This window comes from Rhineura floridana, chromosome 6 (assembly GCF_030035675.1).
Source record: "Rhineura floridana isolate rRhiFlo1 chromosome 6, rRhiFlo1.hap2, whole genome shotgun sequence".
Classification (NCBI taxonomy): domain Eukaryota; kingdom Metazoa; phylum Chordata; class Lepidosauria; order Squamata; family Rhineuridae; genus Rhineura; species Rhineura floridana.
In genome coordinates this window covers 34919413-34946771 of record NC_084485.1, presented here as the reverse complement: position 1 = coordinate 34946771, position 27359 = coordinate 34919413, and the positions used below count along the sequence as shown (strand labels likewise).

Below are 27359 nucleotides of genomic sequence, written 5' to 3'. Positions count from 1 at the left end.
AGTGCTACCCTCTATTCATCTACCCCTTTACCCTCGTGAGGTAAATTGAATGTTATGCACTTCTCCACCAGCTCCTCTCTTTTCACTTTTATATATTCAGCCATGGTCACTCACTCTTTGCCACACACTCTTTGCCAGTCACTCTCACAAGTAATCTTGTTTTGTTATTTCTGTTTGCCACACCACTGTTAGGGATTCTCTAGTATTCGTATCTCACTGCTACAGCCAACACCTGTGACGTAGTCTCCTTTGTCACCACGTGTCTTTGGGACTCTCTTTCGTTCGTATCTGGATTCTCTGTTGTTCGTATCCCACCGCTACTGACACCACATGTGACACCCTTCCCTGGCTCTCCCTGTCAGGTTCCTACCTGCGCGTGGCTACTGCCTGTCACTAGGCACCACCAGGGACTCCACCAGTCCGGACTGTCCTTTTTTATTGTTTCTCTCCCCGCTCTAGCACAGATCTCAACAGATCCCCCTGCTAGGCAACTACCAGTCACGTCCTAATACTAGTATTCCCAGAGACTCTGAATACTGGTATTGTTATTCTCTTCACCGCTGCCACCATTTGTTACAGTTTCCCTTCAGCCTTGGTCATTACCTTACCCTCCCTTCTGGTCTGTGAAACCCCAGCCAAGGATCAGGCCTTTGGTAAACCAAATTAAGTATTTATTAAAGCTAACAAAGCTAACAAGATTAACAAGATTTCTTCTTAAGGCACATAAGCATATGGTTTTACTCAATACTATTCCGAACTCCACCCCCCTCCTTCTTCACTCTCTACTGGCAAACAACTCTCTAAACCCCACCAAGCAACCCACTCAGTTCACCTCCTCCACCACCACTCTCACTCTTCCTTTTATACGTTCAGCCATTTTAAACACTCAGCCAATCATCTAGCATTCTACTGCCCATTCACTCCCCCTCCTCTTTCACTCCACTTACCATGTATCTTCTGAACAACCAACACTTACCATATATACATTAATATAGGAACATCACAAAGACCAACATATTTTCAGCGCTAAATAACTTAAGGCTTTTACAGTGATGTAGTGATTAGAGTGTTGGACTACAACCTGGGAGACCAGGGTTCAAATCCCCACACAGCCATGAAGGTCACTGGGTGACCTTGGGCCAATTACTGCCTCTTAGTCTCAGAGGAAGGCAATGGTAAACCACCTCAGAATACCACTTACCATGAAAACCCTGTTCATTGAGTCATAAGTCAGAATTGATTTGAAGGCAGTCCATTTCCATTTTTTCAAATATCTCAAGCTAAGATATTTCAAGTCCACAGATGTAAAATGATTAGAAAGAAGCACACTGTGGTCTATCGAATTTCAAAGATTATTCAATTTTAACATAATTGATAACATCATATCAGAATCATGCCATCTGAAAACATACTTAAAGATTGTTTTGCACAGGAAATGCCCTGCAGTTTAATGTGTGTTTAAGACAGCTGTAAGGTGCGTTTGATCTGCCTGGGTGTGCACCAGAACATCTTTCTGAGTGGCACCTAGTCCTGAGAACACTATATCTGTGTAGTGTGAAATTACTATGCTGTCATTTGCTTGTGAAGAAGGATTATTTAAGGCAACATACTACTGAAAGAAAACAGGAAGCATGTTTAGGATTTGCTTATGGTAGATCACTGCAGATCTAGGTTTCTTCCAGTAGATGGCACGGAAGCCTAGCTGGTTAGAAAATTTTGTGCTCCCTTTCCTTAATAACGCAACAAAGGCATTTGTATTCTGAAGCTGCCCAATCCTTGCAAAAGCTGTACATATTTAAATCTATTACTGCTAGTAGTCCCAGTGGATTCCGCTCATAGTGAGCAACCTTGGAAGAGAGAGAGTGTGTGTAAGTAGTTGGGGCAGAGAATTGCAAAACAGCAATGTTCCCTAGATGTATCACATAATGATCAAGCCTAATGCCATTTATATATAGATAGATAGACAGATACATAATCTATTATTCAGATACCTCATGAGATATCACTGCCCAGTTTGGCACAACAGTTCCTAAGATGGTGGAATCGGTTTTTGTCTATGTTTGGAAACCATTGGACACTATTTTGAATGATGGTTGATGTCCGACCTGCCCTAGATGGGGTTACACTCCCCCTAAAGGAGCAGGTCCGTAGTTTGGGGGTCTTATTAGATCCGCTCCTGTCACTGGAGGCTCAAGTAGCCTCGGTGGCACGGAATGCGTTCTACCAGCTTCGGCTGGTAGCCCAACTACGACCCTATCTGGATAGGGAGAACCTTGCCACAGTTATCCATGCTCTGGTAACCTCTAGATTGGACTACTGTAATGCACTCTACGTAGGGTTACCTCTGAAGACGGTTCGGAAACTTCAGCTGGTGCAGAATGCTGCGGCCAGAGTTCTTACTGGGACAAAAAAATTTGATCATATAACACCTGTCCTGGCCCAGCTGCACTGGCTACCAATATGTTTCCGGGCCAGATTCAAAGTGTTGGTTCTTACCTATAAAGCCCTTAACGGCATCGGACCGCAATACCTGGCGGAACGCCTCTCCCGCTATGTACCTACCCGGTCGCTGCGCTCGACGTCGAAGGCCCTTCTCCGTGTCCCAACGCATAAGGAGGCACGGAGAATGATAACTAGAGCTAGGGCCTTCTCAGTGGTGGCCCCCGAACTATGGAACACCCTCCCTGATGAGATACGCCTGGCGCCTTCTTTGTTATCTTTTCGGCGCCAGGTAAAGACCTACCTCTTCGCCCAGGCATTTTAAAAAATTTTAAATTTGAATTTAAAATTGAAAATTTTTAATTATGTTTTATTGTGTATTGTATTTACATCCACTTGTATTTTAACCTGTTTTATTATGTTGTACACCGCCCTGGGAGCTTATTGCTATAGGGCGGTCTAAAAATGTAATAAAAAAAATAAATAAATAAAATAAAATAAAAAGGCTGATTGAAATGTTGCAAACTGCACTGATTTGGACACCTCTGATGATATCACCACCCAATTTGGCACGGCAGTTCCTGACATGGAAGAGCAGACTTAGGTTTATACATCAGACACCATTTTGAATCAAGATAGTGGACTGACACATTACAAACTACACTGACTTGGTCGCTTCTGAAGAGATTGTCCCCCTCATTGGTGTGATGATTCCTGAGATGGGGAAACAGGTTGTGGTCTATATTTGGAAACTGTCAGGCACCATTTTGAATCAAGGTGGCAGACCAAACCATTCCAAACTCTACTGATTTGGACATCTTTGAAGATATCATCGCCCAATTAGGCATGATGGTTCCTGAGATTGAGGAGGTTTTGGTCTCTATTTAGATACCATTGGATGCCACAATGAATCAAGATGGGGGGCTGAACCTTTCAAAACTGTACTGATTTTAACCAAATCTGGCAGGAAACTAATAGGGCTGTGTACTGGATTTGGCCAGATCCTGAATCCTAAACCGAATCAGGCTGATTTGGATGGATTCAGGCTTTGACTGGGTAGGGTTAAGACAGCTCCGGATCACTCCAGGTCATGCTGCCTGGAGTGATCTGGGGCTATCGGGGGCTGGGTTGTTGGGTGGGAAGAAGGAGAGGCAGGCAGTCTCTTGCAAAAAGCAGCACAGGGCTGTCTGCAAGAAGGCTTTCAAACAGCTCTGCACTGTACTTTGGCTGTGCGTGTCTGTTCCCAGCAGGTGAACACGCATGTGCAATCAAATTGAGCAAGATTGAACCCTCTGCTCACCAGCTGCTGAGCCAAGAGTGTAATCCTGCTGGCTGCAGGGGTCTACTTCACCAGTGTGTTATCTGCAGGGAAAACACTGAGGAAGGACACCCCAGCAGGACTGAAAAGGGATGGCCAAGACTGCAATATCCCCAAAGCAGGAAGAGGAGATCTAACCCTGGGACTGGTGGGATAGAGAGGAGAGAGGAACCAGCTGCCTCCCGTGTCAAGTCAGCATCAGGGGTCGATCACCATTGGTTGTGACCCCCACAATTATGGCAACAACTGACGCAGGAGTCAGTTTGAGGGCCAGTGGCAGTGGTGGGTCTAGCTTAGGGGGCCACTTCCCATAAAGTAGTGGTGGTGGTGGCAGTAGCAGCAATAACGGCAGCCGGGTAAGCGGAAGCCATAGATTAGGAGGAGATGGCATCGTCATTGGTGATGGTGGCAGCAGGGATGACTGGAGCCTGAACTGCACCAAGCAAGACCATATTGGGGACAATGACGCAAGAGGAGGGGAATGGCAGAGAGGGGAGGACAAGCAGGCCTAGCACAACAGCTGAGCACATGCAGCCGCAGTGCAGAAACTGTTCCCCCATCAGCAGTGTAGTGGCAAATTCAGAAGAGCAGGATCCCTTCATGATAGTCACAGCCATGCTCCCTCATAGCCTCGTGCCCTTTAAAGGTCATGCTATCTTCCAAAATGATAGAATAATCTGGCCATGCTTGAGCACTGCTTCCTTATTCTCTGTCACTGTCACTATCTGACTGTCCCTGCTCACTGTCAGAGATAAGGCTTGAATTACTGAATTCAGTGTCTCCTGAGGCTACCAAACTGCTTGATGATGTTCTTGGAATGTTATCATCAGGATTCACCGTCTCTTCTCCAATTACAGAATTTTCTCTCTCAGCAACTTGTCCTGGCTTTTTGAAGTAGGAACTTGCTTGCAATCAACATTCATTGGGCCTATTCTCAGGGGCTAACACACTCCCCTTTCAGGCTGATTGGCTTGTAGGACCCTGAAGACAAAGGGGCCCTGCTGGGACCTTTTTTTTTTTTTTTGTCTGCAAGTCGATCCCGACTTATGGCGACCCTATGAATAGGGTTTTCATGGTAAACGGTATTCAGAGGTGATTTACCATTGCCTTCCTCTGAGGTTGAGAGGCAGTGACTGGCCCAAGGTCACCCAGTGAGCTTCATGGCTGTGTGGGGATTCGAACCCTGGTCTCCCAGGTCATAGTCCAGCATCTTAACCACTACACCACACTGGCTCTGCTGGGACCTGGCTTCTAAAAAAGTAAGGGGTCTAAGATCCCCCAGGACCTTTGACAACTATACCTCTGCCCCCCGTGGTGCAATTCTACTGGCTGCAGGGGTTTGCTTTCCCATCATGCTGACCACAGGGAACACAGTGGCGAAGCAGCATCCAGCAGGATTGAACCTTCCTGCTCTCTACAGTGTGTGTGTGTGGGGGGGAGGGAGTAGACATAGCATCTCCTCCCTCTCCCTCCCAATCATAAGGTTTAAAACACCTTTATTAAATTTTAATCTGGGGCAGATCCTCATCGGGTGTTGCCCAGGTGAGGGGGGGTGCATGCCCAGCCCTAAAAACGAACAAATTACACTATCCTTTCATAAATATCAGTATATTTTGTTATTGTTTCTTAGACTTCCTGAGCAATGCCAGGTACTTTCAGCTTTTCTCACAGAGGCCATTGTTGAAACCTAGGCAAAGAGATAGACTGATTTGGTCCCTCCTTACAGCCACTAAACTGAACTGAACTCTACAGCTTTCTTGCCTCTGTAAGGATGGTAAGATCTGAACCTGTGTCTACTCAGTCCTAGTCTGACACTAACCACTATACTAAACTGCCTGTTCTTATGTGTTCTTTAAGTTGGGGTGAACTCTTCTGGGCCCATGGTAACAGAAAGCCATTTCACCATCTTTTTACTTTTTGCCAATTTCTATGAGGGTCCACTCAGTCGTCCATAATGAATCAGTCTGAACTTCTGAACTGAGATCGTATTGTCTATTTTATCCTAGGATTGGGTAGTGTGCTACATGCAGATGTCTAGCTAATACAATTGTTTGCTTTGCAAATTCCACTTGTTGTCTGATGCCATTTTTTCCAACATGGTGTCGAATCATGTTAACCAGCACCCTGTATGGAGAACCTAGTAAAGTAAGGGGTGTGTGAGCATTTCCTATTGACAAGGGCCCTGCAGACTCAACTTTGCTGTCTTCTCTCAATATTATATGATCTGTCAAGCTAAATTATTCAGAGCAGAGCCTGTCGATCCAAGTTGCATCTCAAAGCTATTAAGACATAATGAGGTTTGGAGGACAGGTGCTCCATTTGCTCCCAAATAACAGCCACTCAGCCTTTCACAGTCAAGTAGATTGAATTGCATAGAGACAGGGGAGAAGAGCTTTATCTTGGCTCCTCTGACAGCCTGGGCTGGGTTCTGCAATAAGTACTGGCAAGCAAAGATAGAGAGGGACAAAGATTAATTCATTTCCAAATAAGTCTTCATAGGCTGCTTTGGGGGGTTTTCTCTGGTCCAACAGATGCCGCAAAACCAAAAAAAAAGCAAGATGATCAATGATGCTCACCACAGTTATTAGTGCTCCCCCAAACCATCCTGAAACAGCTTGCAGCTTGACACTCTGGTATAATTACACATGAAAACCTTCACTTCCCCTTGCACAAAGATCAGCCTATTATCAGGTGCTGGCAAAAAGCTAAGCAAAACAAGGCTATTATGATCATCAGAAGGTCCTGCTAGAGCAGATGAAAATGGGAATGGTTAAAAAAAAAAAGAAGGCAACTGATCTTTAACAAGAAAGTTTCAAGGTGTCAGGAGCCACATAAAATGGGAGGATAATAGAATAGATCTGTCAAGAAGGAGGGATAAATAGGTGTTTTTGAAATTTCCACAGGGACATAGGCTGATTCCATCTTGTTGCTTATTTCAGATTTCAGGCAGAGCTTAGATTAAATCCCAAAATATGGTCTGCAGACACCATGCTGAAGCTAAACAGGTCTGAGTCTGGTCCGTGCCTGGATGAGAGACTGCCTGGGAACCACACGTATGCTGCCTTGGCTTCTATGATGAAGGAAGGTGTGGTATAAATATAATAAATGAGACTAATGTTTTAGAAGGTTATGCTGAAACTGGTTTACAAGAACATGTGAGAATTGTCTTGGCAGGCATAAGAACCCTAGTGGATCAGACAATAAGCCTCATTTTTAACGGAAGACAATGCATTTCACATGTGAAGTACAATTCTTAAGGAGGGACATGGGTGATGCCACCCCAATTTCAGTGATCACAGGTAGAGGGAAGTATAGCCATGGGGGGCTGAATTACCATAGAAGACGAGGGCAAGGCCTTCTTGTTCCTTGTTCTTGTTCTATGCCTTGTTCCTTGCTGCCACTCCTCTCATGGATGGGTTCATCGTTTCTTATCTGCTGTGCCCACTGGCCTGAGTGTGTTGTTAAGTTTAATGCCAGATCGGTACACAATAAGACCACACTCATCCATGATTTGATCGTGGATGAAGATGCCGATTTGGTGTGCATTACTGCGACCTGGGTGGGTGAGCTGGGACCAGTTGATCTGACCCAGCTTTGCCCACCTGGATACTCGGTGCAACACCAGCACAGGCTGCAGGGACAGTGGGGAGGAGTTGCTGTGGTCTACAGAACTTCCATCTCTGTCCCCAGGAAACCACTCTGTCTTGGAGCTGGCTATGAGGGCCTGCACCTGGTGTCGGGCTGAGGAGACAGGAAACTAGGGTTGCTGCTGGTGTACCATCCACCCTGCTGCCTGGCAGCTTCTCCAACTAAGCTGGTGGAGGCCATCTCGGCTGTGGTATTGGAGGAGCCCAGAACAATAGTCCTGGGTGATTTCAATGTCCATGCTGAGGCTGCCTCTAGTGTTCTGGCTCGGGACTTCATGGGCTCCATGATGACCATGGGGCTGTCTCAAGTTATCACCAGCTCGACACACTCAACTTGGTTTTTGCTCCAGATGGGAGAAGGGGTGGTCTGGAGATAGGTCATGGTCAGACCACTTCCTGGTGAAGCTTAGACTTGTGGCTCCGATCCTTCCCTGCAGGGGTGGTGGACAGATTAAGATGGTCCGCCCCCGAAGCCTAATGGAATCCACTGGATTCCTGAATGCTCTGGGGGAGTTCTCAGTAGATAGAGCAGATGACCCTGTTGAAGCCCTTGTCACACTGTTGAACAGCCAGGTGCATCAGGCTCTTGACATGGTTGACCCCGAGTGCCCTCTCTGGCATTGTGGAGCCCAGTTTGCACCTGTGTACAGCAGTGAGCTAAGGGCAATGAAATAGGCTGGACGACAACTAGAGCGCAAGTGGTGAAAGATGTGCTGTGAGGCTGATCAGGCACGAGGGAAACATCATAACCGTGCTTACTGTGTGGCGGTGAGGGCAGCAAAGAAGGCCCACTTCTCTGCCTCCATCGCATCCTCAAGTAGCCATCCAGTGGAGCTCTTCCGTATTGTCAGGGGTCTGTTGACATCACCTCCAGGAAATGGAGTTTTTGACCCTTCTGAGGCCCACTGTGAATTGTTTGCAAGGCACTTTGAGGGTAAAGTTGCTTGCCTCTGTAACAGTCTTGATGCCCCATCCACATCTACTGTAGTCCCCAATGAGGTATTCAGTGCAACATCTGCTGCATCTTCTTGGGAACGGTTTCAGTTGATGCAGCCTGATGATGTAGACAAGGTGGTTGTGATGATGCGGCCAGCAACGTGTCCTCTCGACCCTTGCCCTTCTTGGCTTATTAAAGCTTGCCGAGGGGGTTTAACCAAGTGAATCCAGGGTGTGGTCAATACATCATTGCGGGAGGGAGTGGTTCCAGCCACCCTGAAAGAGGCGATGATCCAACAGCTCCTGAAAAAGCCCACCCTGGACCCATTGGTCTGTGACAATGACCAACCAGTCACAAATGCCACCTTCTTAGGGAAGGTGATTGAGAGGGTTGTGGCTCAGCAATTGCAAGTACTCTTGGATGAAACATTATCTTGACCCATCCCAGTCTGGGTTCAGGCCTGGTTATGGGACTGAATCGGCCTTGGTTGCCCTGATGGATGACCATTATCGGGAGAAGGACAGGGGGAGTGCAACCCTGTTACTCTTACTTGATCTCTCAGCAGCTTTTGATACCATTGACAATGGTATCCTTCTGAGCCGTCTTGGTGAAATGGGTATCAGAGGCACTGTTTTACAGTGGTTCTGATCCTATCTCCACGGTCGTTTTCAGAGAATAGCATTGGGCGATTGTTTTTCAGCCCCCTGGCAATTGTGCTGTGGGGTGCCACAGGGCACCATCTTGTCCCCCATGCTGTTTAACATCTATATGAAGCCCTTGGGAGCAGTCCTCAGGAGATTTGAGGCAAAGTGTCAGCAGTATGCTGACAATATCCAGCTCTGTTTCTTTGTAACATCTGAATCGGGAGAGCCTGTGCAAGCCCGGTGCCTGGACTCAGTGGTGGGCTGGATGAGGGCCAATAAACTGAGTCTGAATCCTAACAAGACGGAGGCACTGTGGGTTGGTAGTTTCTGAGTTCAGATAATTGGTCAGTTGACTGCTTTGGATGGGGTTGTACTCCCTCTGAAAGAGCAGGTCTGTAGTCTGGGGGTGCTCCTGGATCCATCTTTGTCGCTAGAGGCCCAGGTGATATCAGTGACTTGGAGTAACTTTTACCAGCTTCAGCTAGTAAGACAGCTGCGTCCATTTCTGGACTAGGATAGCCTGACCACTGTTGTCCATGCACTGGTAACCTCCAGGCTGGATTACTGTAACACGCTCTATGTTGGGCTGCCCTTGAGGTTGGTCTGGAAGCTGCAGCTGGTGCAAAATGCGGTGGTGAGACTGGTCACTGGGGCAGGGTATCGCCAACATGTCACCCCACTGCTGACAGCATTGCACTGGCTGCCCATTTGCTACCGGGCCAAGTTCAAGTTTCTAATTTTGGTGTACAAACCCCTATACAGCTTGGGACCAGGATACCTGAAAGACCGTCTTATCCCTTATATACCCAGTCGATCACTGTGCTCTGCAGGTGAGGGCCTCCTGAAGATACCATTTTATCAGGAGGTCCGTTCTGCACAATATAGGAAATGGACCTTTAGTCTGGCGGCTCCTACCCTGTGGAATTCCTTACCCTTAAATATTAGACAGGAGCCATCTCTGTTATCTTTTCGGTGCCTATTGAAGATCTTCCTCTTTCAACAAGCCTGTTAAGTTGAGAGCTTATCCCAGTCTGCGTCTGTGTTGCAATTGCGTTTTAGAATGTTTTAAACCTTTTTTTAAAGATGTCTTCAAAGCTTTTTAAAAAAATGTTTTTAAAGATGTTTTCTTTTAATGTATTTTAAAGTCTGTTTTTATCATGTTTTAACGTGTTTTTTGTGCTTTTGCCGCCCTGGGCTCCTGCTGGGAGGAAGCGTGAGATATAAATCAAATAATAAATTAATTAATCAATTAAACAACAAACTCTTACCTGAAACAATAGGAAGTGCAGGACACTTGTACTTTCTGCTCCTTCATCCTTTCTCCACCACATCCAAAGCTGCTCTGAGATGTGTCTAGAACTCCATGCACTGCTGTTAATGTGCTAGTGCAGATGCTAAGGCCCATAGTTATTAATTCCTCCAGATGTATCTGTCCTAAAGAGCACTGTCTTCATATTTTTGGACCTATGCCAGGGCCAGCCTGAGATATTTTGCTGAGTGACATACAGCAGCAAATGGTACCCCTCCCCCACATCAAGTCAAGGTGCATAACCTATGGCCAGCCATGTTATGGCACCTGTGGCCAAAAATACCAGAAGCACCTCTCCCCTTTGCTGCCCTTCAAAATGGCAGGGTTGACCTTCATTCATCTATTTTACTCAGCAATAGCAATACTGGGATAGTTCAGTGATGCTTTCCTGTTAAGCCTGGATTGCTAACCTGCCTGTGAGTTCTGGTGTGCAGGGATGTAGTCGTCTGGGATCTCGGGGGGTCTTAGATCCCCTACTTTTTTGGGAGCAGAGTCCTAACAGGGTTCCTATGTCTGCAGCATCCTTGGAGCCAATTGGCATGAAAGGGGCATGTGTTATCCACTGAGAAGAACCTTCTAATGTGCTTCCTTTTCCTTTCCTGCTGGTTGGAGCCAATTAGAGTGACAAGAGGTGAATCGGCCACTGAGAAGACTCTTTCCAGTAGCTAACACTCTCTCCTTTCATGCTTATTGGCTCCTAGAGATGCCTGTTGTTGTGGGAGAAGGCATTAACCCAGCAGCAAAAAAGGGGGAGGGCCATGGCTGTGTGTATCAGGAAGGGACCCTGCACTTCTGAATTTGCCACTAAGCTGCCGCTCAAAGCAGCAGCACACCACAAAGTCTGAGATCTGTGCTGCACATTAGCTTTTTGTGTTGTCCACACAATGTTATCCTCATCCAAGTGGCAGCCTGCACTCCATTCAATTTGGATTTTCCTGATCTGTGGATAATGCAGTAAGGGGGGAAATCCATCATAAAGTTGCATGTTACCCAGCTGTGAACATACCAAATGGCATTGTGTGGCTGGGTTTTTTTTTACATGTGTGGTGATGTTTTACTGGATACCCTCTGTCACCATACCCCCTACTCTCCTTGATGTGGTGCACCTCAGTGGGCTGCTGGTGGGGCCAGATGTGACACACTTTTTTTTTAATCCACTGTTTTGTGCAACTCTGGTATATTGGAAAACTTGTATCTAAATAAAAAAAGCCTCATGCACAGATAAACAAATGCCTGCTGGCATGCCCACAACGGACCTCAGTTTCTGGAACTCCCAGAAGGTGGGCTACTGGTGGCTGCATAAGCATGGGCATTCTCCCCTGAAGATCAGAAACAGAATATAAGATGTATAATTCAAAATATCAAAGAGAGAGCCATATTGCATTGTTTTGTAAACAATGGCAAAACCCGCAAAACAAGGGGATGAGAATGTACACCACAAGCAGAAAAAAACTATTTCAGATCCCTCCAGCCACTATGTAATACTACACTTTGACTTCACTTGACTCTTTTACCTAGTACGCCACCCAAAATTAATCTCTGGCTTTGCTAACATAAAGGTCCCCTTGTTTCTCTGTAGTAATGCTCTTTAGTTATGCTTTTTATGTAAACAGAAATACACATGTTTTACTTAAGGTGTGACACAGATCTGAGTAACAGTCAGGCTTTGTGTTTTAAAATATGGAGAGTGGACATTGCTTCTTTATTCCAGCAGTTTGGTCTGTATTATAATCTGGTATCTGAGACCCCTAGCAGAAATTTAGGGCACTTCCAGAGGGTTACTATTTTCAGATGGGATTCAATCACATGCTGGCAATTTCAGATTGTGCAATTAAAGTTGATAAGTGCTCAACAAACCTGCTTCTCTCCCCCCCCCCCGTAAATCAGACTATTTTCTATAAGGACAGTGACAGGAAAATGCACTGGGAAGTGTGGAATAACACTTGGCACACTGTTGTATAACCTCTCTGCAAACAAATCAGAATAAATGCTCAAATATAGCTGGCATCATCTAGTTCTCCCAACTAAGGATGGAAAGATCTGTCAGGTTCTCTCAGGTTCTTTTTCCAGCCTCAAATTCAGTTCTCCACATTTCTGCAGCTATTTGTGATTTTTTTTTTTTTTTAAATCCTCATGAAATTTCTCCAGAATTTTAGTGGGAGTTTCTCTTAATAAACACATTTTTGTAGACAGTTTTGACTTTTGTACACATTTTTGCAAGCAATTTCTTGTCATATAATGCATTTTTGTAGCATTTGACTCATATATTCATTTTTATGCACACATTTCCCTAACATGCATTTTCTAAAAAATATTGGTTGGAAAAGTGCATTGCAAAATTCAAACAAGTGAAAATTTCAAAGGATGGCTGTGGGTTGGTTCTCATAACTAGTATAGGTAGGACTTCCGGGGTTGGACATCCAGTGACATCAACAATCAAACTCAAAAGGGGCAGGGCATAGCATTTTGACAGGAGGTGGTCTACCTATACTACTCTCATATTATTTCAGAAAGTGAAAATTGGATTGATTTAACTTGAAATGCTAACTGAATCGAATTTATCACCCATCCTTATGCCCTACAAACTTTGTGCAAACAAAACAGGAAGAATACTCAGTGAACAGGTTATCTGGAAGCAACCTTCAGTCTACAAGGATCAACAGGAAAGCTGTTGTTTGCCTTTTGGGCAAATAATATTCTGGGGAGACAGTTATACATTTTAAGAATTCAGTCAAGTGGGATTTACACTCAGTGATGGGCTTTCCACAATGAGCTGGCTCTGACACCCATGGTTCAATTAAAGCCTCTAACTGAATAGGCATTACTGTTCCAAAAATGCATTCAAGTCTTTGGCATAGGCTATATGCCCCATTATTAACTCTCATACCACAGATTTCCCCAACTAGTCAGTATGGAGGTTAGACCATTGTATCACTGCAACTATCAGAACTGTCTTGGAAAGTCATAAACATAGGAAGCTGCCTTACACTGTGTCAAACCATTGCTCCATCTAGTTCAGGATTGTCTACACCAGTGGTTCTCAAACTTTTTTGGTTCGCGGCGCACTGTAAAACATATAAAAAATTTCTGGCGCACTTTGTGTACAAAATTAAAAATATATTAATATATTTTAAACTATGAATAAATATAACCTATAGAAAATATTACTTACCCTATACAAATGGGTTTCTTCTCATTTTTAAAATATACTTTCATAATATTTGAGGCACACCTAGTCACCTCTTATGGTGCACCAGCATGCCTGGGTGCACCATTTGAGAATCACTGGTCTACACTGACTAACAGCGGCTCTCCAGGGTTTCAGGCAGGAATCTATCCCAGCCTTACACAGACATGCCGGGGATTGAACTTGGGACCTTCTTCATGCAAGGCAGATGCTCTGTCGCTGAGCTATGGTCCTTCCCCAAAGGAAAGATGGGGTTGTCACTCATAGATCTGCCACCACAGTTTGGGATGAGGTGAGGGGAACCTGTAGCATTCAGACCATTTATTGTGTTATGAAAATATTTATTGATTTATTCATTTCACTATCAAATAATAACAGCACAATAAAATATGGTTCCATGTTTGTGGTTTGGGGTAGGAAAAGGTAAATGGGGCCAGTTCCTTAATGGTCTACAGACCACATTGCCAAGCATAGGTTTCATTAGGGATTTTATAAGTAAAATGCCCTATTCTCTTTCAAGGAAATAGCTAGACTATTCTGAATGAGGACATACCTGTCTCCCCCACCACAGCTAAGCATGATGTAATCTGGTTCTGTAAAACGAAACAGGTGAGGAGAAGGTGGAATGCTGGTGAGAGACTCAGTCAGAGAAACAGAACTGTCTTTAAGCTCAATAAAGCACTTTTGGGAGCTGATCCTCTGTAGATATGATGTGAGGGCAATGGAACTTCCTGTCTGTGGAAGTGTTGAGTTGCATATCTTCATCTATGGTCATTTTGTGTATTTGTAAATAAACTCAAATATTAGAGGGGGGAAAACATTTGTTTCCAGTGATCTCTTCCTCCAGAGGAAACCAAACCTGGGTAAGTGCTGCCCCTGGAACTTCCAGAATGCTCAGGGAAGTGAGGTGTGTGCAACATGTAAGCAAACAATTCCAGAACAATATGTCCCCCTCCCTCCCCACAAAGACACACCAGATTACTTTGTCCCCTCCCATCCCACATATTTAACTTTTAATTTTATGCTGCATTTCTGGCAAAGTACATCTAAAGGGACTTACAACAATAACATCTACAACAATCTTAAAAAAAGTATCAACATTACAGGAAAATGATAAAACACATTAAAAATTTCAGTAACATAATATTCCACCATCTGTCTAGCAAGCTGGACAAAGTTACTCAGAGGTGGCCAATTGAGGGGGGGGGAAAGGTATTTAAGGCCTTCCGTTGGACATGACTACCTTGGGTTCATTAATTTCAATGGGTCTGCTCTAAGTAAGACTAGCATTGAGTATAACCCCATGTCTGTACTGCTTCAGGAGCTATCCCAGGTGCTGAATTACTGCAGTGTTTTAATCCATTAATATAAATTAATCTCAGAACTGAAACATGAAATGCAGACTGCACTAGCTGTTCATGGTATGGCCAGTGACAGACATTACCCAAAAATGAGCTGGTGATATAGACATATGCTTAGTTTTGTTCACATGACATTTGGAGTATTTAGATTCTGATCACTCAAAAGAGAAGGCCAGGCTGCTCTATATTCTATCTGGGTCAATATAGCTCTGCACTAGAAACTGATTCAGTCAAAAGACCAGAAATAAAAATAATTGCAGGTAAATGTTGGCTATCTTTAGCCACACAGACCTAGGCCCTTTCTATGCTATTTTTACTTGTACAATAAATTGGCTTCAGTTTCCTTTTGTTTTGCACACTCTGCATGTCCTTTCTTTTGTCCCAGGTCTTTGCATTTTCCAAGCACTCCAAACATGATATTTTGCACCAATGCAGGTGTGCTATTTGACCTACCTAGCAAGGATCCTTAGCTGTAGAAGGCTTTATACATCAAAACCAGGACCTTGAACTTAGCCCAGTAACTGGGACCTACCTCTATGGTTGAATGTTGTTCCATTTGGAATGGTTTTACTTGTCTTGTAATCATTCCTTTTTATTATTATATATTATTTTGTTGTAAACTGCCCTGGGACCTTATGGTGAAGAATGGGTAAGAAATCATATAAATAAAGAAGTAAATAAACAAACTAAAAAAAAGTGATGTGAGGAGGTACTATTGTTATAACTACCTCAGCCCAAAAGATACTTTTACATTTTATTTTTATTGTTTACAGTCATGAAGTACAAACACCCATTTCTTCTACCCTCCACCCCCAGCCAACACTATGATACAGTCTTGCATTTATTGTCTATTTTGTTTCATGGCCATGGAATGATTAATAGATTAATCTCTGGTCTCTGAATGGATATGCAATCGCATCCTTTAATGTGGCCAGGACCAACCCCTCTTCTATCAAGGCATTTATGACCTCCTGAACCCAGCTGCTTGTTTACCCTCAGTTTGATATTATCAGTCAAGACGGGCCTGGCTCCATGCTTTGGGGGGCCCTGGACAAATAATCCATAGTGGCCCACCGCGTCTTACCGGATGATATCTGCAGTGCTGAGCGGACGTCTGGGCCTGCTCAGTAGTACCAGCCACTATATGTGGAGCTCAACATGGTGCAGTTGTCACCCAGCCGTGCTGCATTAGCCTCAGTGACAGCTCAGTCAGTCCAACAACCTTGGAGCTGCAGCATTTGCCCCACCATGCTGGACCTGAACCAAGAAGGACAAGAGGCAAGAAGACATGTGGTAGGCAGCCTCCCAAATGTGGCCCACCAGGCCTCTTTATCAGGCCCTTGAGACTTCCACCTCCCTTCATCCTAAACCCCACCCCTCACTGGCCCTCCTTCATGCCTTTGTCAAGTGCTTTTGCCTCACTGGAAAGTGTCCTTGAACTGTGATAATGCCTCTGGCTTGCCTAAGTGGAGAACTGACTTCTGTATGGCTGGAATGCAGCCTGCTGTACAAAGGTAAGCCGTGTCATATATTTTGCTCAACCCACCTTTGCCTCTGCCACTGGCATGCAGTCCCCAGAAGGCTGTCCACAAGGTGGTGTGGCCCTCAGGGTGAAAAAAAGTCCTCCACCCCTGTGCTATAATAACTAAAACTGTGTCAAGCAATCATGACCAGAAAGTCTCGTAATATCTCCATGGTATCCTTCAGGATCACCTGTCCAGAATGGGTATGTATACTGTCAAAAATAAATAAATGGGCAAGTAGTATGGATCAGAGGGTGGAGGTTTGCCCTCTTAATTAAAATGCAATGTGGAAAAAGTTATCATGAGCACACTTTAGATTGTTGGCACGCCATGTTTTCAGGTCACGAGTGGAGCTGAAACACAACTCATAAATTAATGCTATAAACAAAATATTTGTGTGTGAATCCCAGTGTGGTGCAGTGGGCAGTCTTTGGGGCTGAAAACCTATGCACACATGTGGGAGTAAATCCTGCTGAACACAGGGGGACTATCTTCCAAGTAGACTTGCACAGACTTGCACTGTTAAACATAGGTCTGAGAGAGCCAGTTAACAGCCCAGCTCAGCCACTAAGTTTAACTAGGTTATCATTTCACAAGTCACACTCTCTTAGCCTAGCGTTCCTCGCAGGGCTGTTGTGAAGCTCAAATGAGGTAAGATTGTATTCAGTCTGCCCTAAATCTTTGGGATAAAGTGGAAAGGAAATATTTATATATTTATAAATATAAATAAGTGCATGCAGTGCATGCATCACCCACCAGATGTCCCAGTACTATAGTTAAGCTTTGAAACTCTCAGCAATAACAGAAAGATATTTGCAACAGGAATGAATAAACACATCCAAAATATTTTGGGAGACAATATATGCTATGAAGAAATATGGATGTGGTGGTGGTGGTGCTACTAATACATCCATACTGGTAACCTAAGCACTGTTGACTCTGTTCTCACCAGGGTCTTTTCCTACCTTTCAGATCACCCATTCAACATTTCTAATGGGGGCTTCAAGACAAACCTCTAGGCACCGGAAATATTTGGAGGGCCTCTCTATAGAGATGTAGTGTGAAATGGTATGGTTTCTGGTGGTCTCGGACAAGTTAACCATAAAGTGCAATTATTTAGGGGTCAAATTTTTAAAAAGACAAATTTTATACTATTTGGTTTGACTATTGAATATATAGCAAAATTTTAAAATCCTGATAGAATACCAGCACAATGTGTACTTACATGGAACCGATAAGCCAGCCACTTCTTCTCTTCAGAGTCTGGATGCACCTGATGGTCATAATTCATCAGACATTTCTGCAAAGCAACAAACAGATGACAAAGATGTTGGTTTAATAATTCTGTGTTTTATTTTTTATTTCATTAATACTTGTTGTTTTCATTAATGTATGCATTATGAAAAGTGGTCCTAGAAACACGACTGCTCTTCTAAATTCCACAAGGGGAGCTCTTCCTCTTCTTCCACTGGAGTCTCTCAGGAATGCTTTCCTAGTATTCTCCCTCCTACACTGTTTTGGCTGACCTTGTCCAATCCCATGACTTTCAATGCCACCTATATGCTTACAACAGCCAGCTAGACCTCTGTATCTCAGACCTTCCCCCCACCATCTCTTCTCTAGCTGCCTATGTGCTCTTTCTGCTTGGATGTCCAAGTCTGAACTTCTCAAATTTCCCCCTAAGCCTTCTCCTCCTTAAATAGTCTCCGTGTCCATTAACAGTGTCACCATCTACCCCAGGGATTGCCTCTGGAGATTGTTAGGCTACAACTCCCATCATCCCTGACCATTGGCCATGCTGGTGGGGGCTGATGGAGGGCACCATATTCTCTATCTCTGATCTGTCCTATTGATCAGGCATAGAGTTTTGGCCTTATCTTGAACCATTCTCTCTCCTTTCCTCCCTGTGTACAGTCCATTGCTAAGCCATGTAACTTCTCGCTTTACAGTATGGGTAGGGAACCTGTGGCCCTCCAGATGTTGCTGGACTACAACTCACAACATCCCTGACCACTGCCCATGCTGGCTGAGGCTGATGGGGTTCAACAACATTTGGAGGGCCACAGGTTTCCCATCCCTGGTCCAGACTGTAAGGGCACTTGCTTTCTTTATGCCATAATTCCATTCTAGACGTTTTCACACTTCACTCTGCATTAGAAAAAATATAACCCAGAGATTACAGGGCCTGATCCATTGTTATCTTCATAGATTTCTAGCCCCTTCTTCTCATACCTGTGGGATTTAGAATTCTGCAGTAATGCCAGTTCTCAAATCTGAATCTGTAAAATGCAAATCTGATGATTGAAACAGATTAGGGATATTAAAGAACAAGAATATATGATGAAATTAAGTGACAGTGTGAGAGTACTATGATTCTCTAAAGAATTGGTTTCAAACCAGAGAGGTCCCAATAATGAGGGAGATGCTATGTGGGTAACAGTGTAGCATTTGAAAAATGTGCATGCTGTTGCAGCAGAGGGACAATTTAAGCATAATTTAAGCAGAGTATGACCTGAATATGAGTGATTAGAACAACAGTAAGCCCATCAGTGAAGAATCATTTATTAATGCTTTCCTTGGCAGAAACATAGATCATGCTTTCACATCTGTGTCATTTCCACCTTATCTACCATTCAATCACACTTAACAACAATTTTCTAGCTTAATCCTTTTTTTTTTCATGCCCAAGAAATAAATCAGTGCCCCCAGGATGCCAGTGAGTGAAGCAACATTTATAACGGCTTCAGGGCTAATTAAATATTAATTACATGGACTTTAAATAGGAATAGACAGAACTATACACCTTCTGGCAGGAGCAAATATATACAACACAAGTAGACGAATGGATGTAATGCATTTGGAGAAGATTCCATTTCTAATTTCTCTGATCCCAGAAGACAAGGGCATCAAATTCATTTGGAGAACGGGGCTTGTTTCAGGCCCAATTAGGGTCCATATGCATCAGTTCAAGGCCTTATATTATAGAGCCATGAGAGTGCTGTATACTATAGCCAGCATGGATTTTTCGCATTCTGCAATGTTAAATTGAAAATACCCCCCATGCCATTCCGATGCTTCCAATAAGCGCATTTCAAAACAAAACCTTACAAAACTTATAGTCTTGAACTCAGAAACGCTTGATTAACAACCCTCTAAGTTTTCATGGAAATAGACAAAACACCAGAGAGAACCGAGAATAAAAAGTGTAAAACCAGAGGGGAAAAAATCCAGACCCCTGTTGGACTGTATTCTGTCATTAGTTTCAGAATTTGTTGAAATTAATTAAAAATCAGCCATGTTCACAGAGTACCTGTAATCCTATTACTGACCTTGCCCCATACTCTGACCTTTATATTCTGCAGTTTAAAAGTTAAAAAAAGGCATGGTTGATTGTTAATTAATTAAAGAAATTTAACATTGAAGTCTGTTATAACATTGGGCATGCTCAGTAAGAACCAATTGTCAGTGTTCTAAAATTCATGACTCATGGTTGTTTGGCTTGGCTAATCAGGTAGTCACACCCACACCAGACCTTTATTTCACTGTAGGCAGTCATGACTAAAGAATCCTGGGAAGTGTAGTTTGTGAAGGGTGCTGAGAGTTGTTAGGAGACTCCTATTCTCCTGTCAGAGCACTAGTGGCCAGAGTCGTTTAACAGTCAGCCCCTCTTCTGGGGATTGTAGCTCTGTGAGGGGAATAGGGCGTCTCCTAGCAACTCTCAGCACCCTTCACAAACTATACTTTCCAGGATTCTTTGGGGGCAACTGTCTAAAGTGAAATAAAGGTCTGGTCTGGATATGGCCAGGGACAACTTTGGTTTAAATTTAGGTAGGGAGGCTGCATGTGCCTGCTATAGAATAAAAAGGTGGGGAAAACCCTAAACAAGAATAATACTGTTCACAATTTTTTTCCTTTTGGAAAGGAAAGGGGTTTTCCTCTGCCCAGTGCCTGCCTACCCAATCTCCTACCCTCCCCCTTCCCCTTCCTCTCCCCTCCCTGCCCCTCCCCCAGGTCAGTTTCACCTATCCTAAGCATGATTGTACAGGGATGAATCCCATTGAACTCAAAAAGCATGCAAATGATCAGAACTGCCTTTCCCCTCCCCCTCTCTCCTCTCCTTCCTCCTCTCCCCTTCCCCTCTCCTCTTCCTTCTTCCTCTTCCCCTGCCCACTGCAGCCCTCCCTGCCTCCTCCTCCTCCCCCACAGTCAGTTTCGTCTATCCTTAACATGATTGCAGAGGAGTAAATCCCATTGAACTCAATAAGCATGCAAATGATCAATCCATTCTCAGCAAACTTGCACAGGATCCCTTTTCATACCTCCCAGATTAAAAAGCAGAGAAATTCACTAACAGGCAAAAAAAAACAACCTTGAGGTTTAAGAACAGACTTATAGCTAACACATATTTCTATCAAACTTCAAAAAGGAAATTTTCACACTAGGCAGCAAAATGTTGACCAATGTTGCACACAGATCAACAAAAAACATGGACTTTATGTAATTACTTGACAAATCCCCAAGCTTCAGCATCTTTTGGAAATATTGCAAGGAGGTTTTACAGACATACCCGAAATTAGGAATCATAGTATACCCCCTCCCCTGAAAAAGGAGGCTAGCTCCTCACCTCCTGTCCCTACCTTCTTAATGCCTTCTTAATGTAAATTACAGACACACATTTGGAATGTCAGTTTGCTCCTCTCCCATAAGCACATCAGAAGAGCCCTGCTGGATTAGGCCAATGGCCCATCTAGGCCAGCATTCTGTTCTCCTATTGGTCAACCAGGTGTCTATGAGAAGCCTGCAAGCTTGAGTTCCACAGTGCTCTCCCTTACTTGTGATACAACAGTATTCAGACGAGCTATAAATAATGTAATTTTTGTTATTTTCATTAGCCAGTGTGGTTAGAGTGTTGGACTGGGACCTGCGAGACCAGGGTTCAAATCCCCGCTTGACCATGAAGCTCACAGGGTGACCTTGGGCTAGTCACTGCATCTTAGCCTAACCTCCCTCACAAGGTTGTTGTGCAGATAAAATCAGGAGGGGGAGAACTGTGTTTGAATGCCACCTTGAGCTCCTTAGAGGAAACATGGGATATAAATGTAATCATAAATAAATTAGTGCAGCATGAACATTTATTCACTTGTCCTTATTTAACACACACAATACTGAAATGAGGTGGGAGTGGGGAAGTGACCTCATAATGCCAAAAGGGCAAGCTGATGAGCATTCTTCAAGGGTGGCTTCTGCAGGCAACAGAAAGAATGGATTTCCATCAAGCTGGGTCCTGCAAAAAAGATTGTACACCTGTACAAAGCACTGGGATGAGTGTTTTCCTGGTGGGTTTACCACTCATAATATGCACATCTTCTGTATACACTCTAAGTGAGGGGTAGCCAATGTGTCCTCCAGCTGTTTTGGACTACAGCTCCCATCAGCCAGCATGACCAATGGTCAGGGCTGATGGGAGTTGTAGTCCAAAACAGCTGGAGGGCACCACCTTGGTTTCTGGCCTATAAGTTTGGGCTGGCTTTCTTGGGTATTAGTGTTATTCAAGTTTAGTTTAAAAGCACAGCATTGAGATTCAGTCAGAGATTCTAGTCCTTTTAAGGATATTTTAATATATACTGACCGGGTAGTTTATGTTTTAAAATTGTTACCCATTTCAAACTTTCAGGTTGGGTCAAGCCATGACTCAAAACAACCAGATTATAGTCTCTCCAGTGATTTGTTTGGTGGAGAAATACATTCCATTTAGAAGTCCCCTTCCTCTCCTTTTGAATCAGTCCATACAACCTCATTAAAAAAAAAATACAGAAGCTATAACAACATGTCAGTGATTTGGGCTTTTTGCCTGACCTTCCAAGTGGGCCACAAATTTGCCACATTTTCAAGCAGGATTTTGAACTGATGTTCAATAATCAATTAACATGATTCTAATGTTAGAATCATTTCTTGGACACATGCTGAATCATTCATAAGATCAGTTCAATAAGCTGAAATCCACTGGGGGAGGGGGGCAATCAACTGGTGTTGAAACTCCAGATGGTTCTTTGAATTGTTTTCTCTTTCCCCTTTTATTGCTTTTTATTTAATGTTCTTTGGATTGATTTACGGCTCTCAATCCGGCAGTCTCCAAATTGGTCCTCACTTTAAAAATAATTTTAATTATCTTACATTTCTACCCCATCTTCTTTCTACTATGGAACTCAAAGCAGTTTCCATGTGGTCTCCCATCCAGTCACTGACCAAAACCATACCTGCTTCGCTTCAGCAAGGTAGTGGCAATATGTCCCTTCAGACCATACCCATCAATTCCTTCAGCTGTTATATAGGTTGCATTTCCACTGAACTGCCATTTGAAAGGTAGTAGTCCAGTCACTGTAACAGGAGAGAAGTTTACTCCTCTCAATACCTCAACCTAAACTAGCAGTACTTGGATGTTTGTGTCTCATAATTACATAATGTGACTGTTGAGTAACAGTGGATGGCAGTACTCCTCCTAGATTTCTCCTCTCACTGTAGCGCCCCCCTTCATACTTTGATTTCCCTATTAATTAATTTATTAAACTTCTATCCCACCCTTCCTTTCAGAAGAAGCCCAGTGCGGCATTATTGCAAAGTATGCACCATACAAAGGCGCATCTGGAGGTCTATTTTGCCCAGGTGAACATAGCAATTGTTTCTGTCCATTTGAATTCCTGGGCTAGTGACTGAACTGTGAGCCTCATTTCCATATTCAGGGGAGAAACAAAGATTTCAAAAACAAAAGGGCTTAAAACAATCAGAACCGATGGCATGTTCCAAGATTGCTTGGTCTCATTTGGTTAATTCCCTTCAAGTGTTATGGAGAAAATTATGGGCTTTTTAGAATGAAGAGCACTTTGCCACTGCTGGATGAGGGTGTGCACTGTGAGAAATGTTCCCCATTATCACAGCAATTTCCATTCCATTACTGAATTCTACATTTCCAGAAGGTAATTTACATCTGAGAGAAACATCAGGACTTCAGATCAGGATGTCAAATGTAAGGCTGTTGTCTACTTGCTCCATTTCATGGCCAGATGGATTTTGAGTGTGCAATGAGATGAGCAGAAGCCTACCCAGGCCATCCTGCACAGCACCCCAGGTACATTTCTCTCCCTTGTGCACAAGTCCTTTGCAGCATGATAATCCACAGTATCTACAGAACAGGTGGACATAGTTGGGCAGAAACAGGAGTGCCCTGCTATGGAATGTTGTCAGTTTCACTTGCGGGATCAAAAGCAGAAAGTGAAATTTAGAACCAAACTACATGCACTTTTAAAGCCCCCTTCACACATTGTTCATGAGTATTGGGGAGCACTCCAGCCCCAATACTGGATATGCTGCCCGGCCCTGCTTCTAGGGCACTTTCAGGCAGTCACTGTTTTGCAGGTAGGATTCAGTAGCATACTGATAAATTCAGATTGTGTAATTAAAGTGGATTTGGAGCTCTTGTGTAGTAAGGAAAGTGATGAAAATGCAACTGAAAGGGTGGGATAACAATTGTTCGATGCTGTGTCATATAACACACACACACAGAATGCTCAACAAACAGCCAGTGCTGTATAACATCCCCATAAACTGTGTTAAAATAATTTAGGATGGGAGCTCAATAAACAGGTTGTTTGGAAGTAACCTAAGAACATAAGAAGAGCCTGCTGGATCAAGGCAAACGCCTGTCTAGTCCAGTATTCTATTTTCACAGTGGCCAACCAGATGCCTATGGGATGTACACAAGCAGGTCTTGACTACAAAAGCACTCTCCCCTCCTGTAGTTTCCAGCAACTGGTATTCAGAAGCATATTGCCTCTGACCATGGAGACAGAGCATAGCCATCATGGCTAGTTGCCATTGATAGACTAATCCTTCATGCATTTGTCTAATCCTCTTTTAAAGCCATTCAAGTTGGTGGCCATCACTATCTTTTGTGAGTGTGAATTCCGTAGTTTAACTGTGTACCGTGCAATTTAACTATACCACTTAACTAGTGTCCTGGCTCAACAGATTCGGACTTGAGACTCTCAGCTCAGTTGTTGCTAGTGGCTTTAATCCACAATTTAGCACATGACTGAAACATAGACCAGATTACAGATCATACAGAGTTCAGATCACTGCAAGGCAATACTAGGCATGGCTACTCCAGTGAAGATGTTGTCACAACACTTGACATGCCCCCTATATCCCCCTTGTGATTGTGGTTGTGAATACTTGTGGAGGACTTGTCTCTTAGCTCTGGACTGGGCAAGAAAGCAGGCACTCATATGAGTCTGCTGGCTGACATGTTCAGTCTGTTTGCTCCTGCACATCTTCCAGTGTGGCTGTGGTGACGGTGGTGGGGATGATTCAGCCAGGTTGCACCTCCAGCATCTTCTCCTGCACTGGAGGTGGTTCATGACAACTAGATGTCCACACACTAGCATAGTTATCTACAAAAAGAAAGAACAAAACAAGCCTTCCATACAATTGGGACAACTGTGAAATCCATTGTCCCAGTCATGTGGAAGCCCACGTGCAAGCAGTTAATGAGGCACTTAGGTAATTTTAGACCATCTGGACTTAATGGTCTTACAGGGGGCCACCTCCTTCAATGGCAGTACTGTATGTGTTTCTTCCTCTGATGGGGGCACCTACATCATCCACTGCTGCACTCACTTACAGAGAGAAGCTCTTTGCACCTTTCTGTTCAGAACAAATGGGAGGGTACGTGTTCAGTACTGGAATCCAGTGAAGTGTGGGCATGTTTAAGGGGGCATGTTCAATTTAAGAACTGAGCAGAAAGAGCAAACAGTCTCTCATGCATTGTGGATTTTTGGGGGGATATTTACCCAAACTTTTCACAGGCCTCATAGTAGGCTCCGATGGGCACAGTGGCACTGGTGGGCACTACATTGGTGACCACTGCTATACCTCTTCTTTGGCTAAAGTGACAAATGGGACAATAAGTTTAACAATTCCATGAGAATACAATTCCTGATTGGTTCTCAGGCTGGAGAGCGATGTTCCCCCACCCCAAGAAAGTTGAAAGGGGGTTGCAAGTCTGGCACCAGCATGTAGCACTCTCAGACAGCTGCTGGGTCCCCAGTGCCTTGGCATGCTGACACCTTACCTGAGGCCCCTCTGCTGGGCAGCTGGGTCTGAGCCATCATTTAAATTCCCCTCATTGCTCCCAGTATAGCATCCAGTAGCAGTGGGGAGCTCTGCATGGGTGAGTGCAGTGGTATGGCCATCTGCCTCTCCTGCCACTGCACCAAGCTCCCCAGTACATCGCCCCTCCCCCTCTTGGCAGCCAGCAGCGACACTCAGCATTGGGAAGCCAGATAAACAATGCTGCCCTGCCCCTGCCATTGATTGTTACTGATAACATTGCTCTGGAGCCAATGGCGGCTGGTGGCTCTGTCAGTGGGGCAGTGAAATCCCCTCTGGGTTTTAGTCTGAATGAGTAAGGTTCTGAAGTACCTTAGACAGCTCCTTGAGTGTTTGGACTAAAACCTGGAGCAGATTCCACTACCCCTTTGACATGGAGACACCAGCCACCACGGTCTGGAGCATTATGGGAAATGTGAATGGTAGACCCAGCCAACTGGAGCACATTGCAGTGCTGCTGCTTGTTGCTGCTGGCTTCAGATAAGCTGATGAGACCTCAGAAGAGGAGGAGGGGATCACCAACATAGAAGGATGCCTGTCAGAAGGCAATCTACTTCAGGCCCCCTCAAATCTTGAGCTGGTCCTGGTGATTTGAAATAGGGTCATATTTGTTGTATTTACACTCATTCTACTTCTATCACTGGTAAACAGGCCTTGCAGGTTTTTGTATTGTTTCAAAAAGTTGCTTAGCCAAAGGTAGCAGGCTATTATTGCCTGTCTCCAGCCTAATGTCGATTGATCTTGCCTGTAGTTCAAACACAGAAGAAGAAAGCACAGAAGCAATGTATATTGGAGCACACTGTATACGCTCCAGTCCAAATTCACGAGTCTAGGAAGAGCCTTGGAATTTATAGCATGCTAAGGAATGGAAGATAGGGTCTCCCTACTGAGCAAAAGCTTTCATTGTATGTGGAGACATATAATGTTGTCACCTTTTTCCTACTGTGCATTTCCCTAAAGAAAATAGCTTTTGGCTTGGGTGATGGTGATGGAAACCATTCAAATTTCCAGTGGGACATGTTTTATTGCTTTTTAAACAGCCGTAGGGGGTTCTGCACTTCAGCTTGCCCTTTGAGAAAAAACACACACGCTAGGCTGATAAATAATTAGCAACTTTGCCATGCTCAGTCTCATGCGGTTAAGTCTATAAATGCCATCCACCAAATCCCCACCATGCCAACCATGGAAGCCAGCTGCACATTGACACTGGAGGAGCCAAGGCTCTTAAGCCATAAAAACCACTACACAGCCCAAAACAGCTGCTGTTTTCAGGTTTCCCTTTTAGAGAAATACATGTTTTATTGTACTCCCATAATAAGTGAATTCACACCGCTGTATTGAAAGAAGCATGTTAACTCAAACTAGTATTACCACACCGGGATAGGGGGGTGGAGAACAGGGGACTTTTGCTTATATTATTTACTGCATAACCCTAGACATGCTTATGCAAGAGTCTCATTAAATTCAGTGACACTTACTCCCAGGCAGTAGTGGTCAGTGGATCTGGGTGGCAACATTTACCTGACCTCCCATCACTGCAGCTTACCGGGAGGGAGGGGGCAAAGCAGTGGTGAGGTCGGCATAGTGCAAATGCAGCAGCAGGAGCATTAGGTTGGTTCTGCCAGTCCATTTGCACCACACCAACCTCACTGCTGCTTCACCCCTCCCTCCCTCCCTCCCTCCCTCCCAGTAAGCTGCAGTGATGTCAATGACAGGAGGTTAGGTAATTGCCCCTGCCCTGTTGACCACCCCCGCTCCCAGACAAGAAAGCCCAGCAAGGATGGGGAACCTCAGGTCTGGAGGCCAAATGTAGCCTCTCAGGCCTCTCT

At 44.3% G+C, this 27359-nt stretch overlaps 1 long non-coding RNA gene across 1 annotated transcript in view; it reads left to right on the top strand.

The window, feature by feature from the left end:
- Window positions 1-18310, top strand: part of LOC133387185 (uncharacterized) — a 29377-nt gene extending 11067 nt beyond the window's left edge. The window contains exons 2-3 of the long non-coding RNA XR_009763410.1: window positions 15616-16356; window positions 17338-18310. This is a non-coding gene — a long non-coding RNA (uncharacterized LOC133387185). The remainder of the gene's footprint in view (window positions 1-15615; window positions 16357-17337) is intronic.
- The last annotated feature ends 9049 nt before the right edge of the window (window positions 18311-27359 follow it).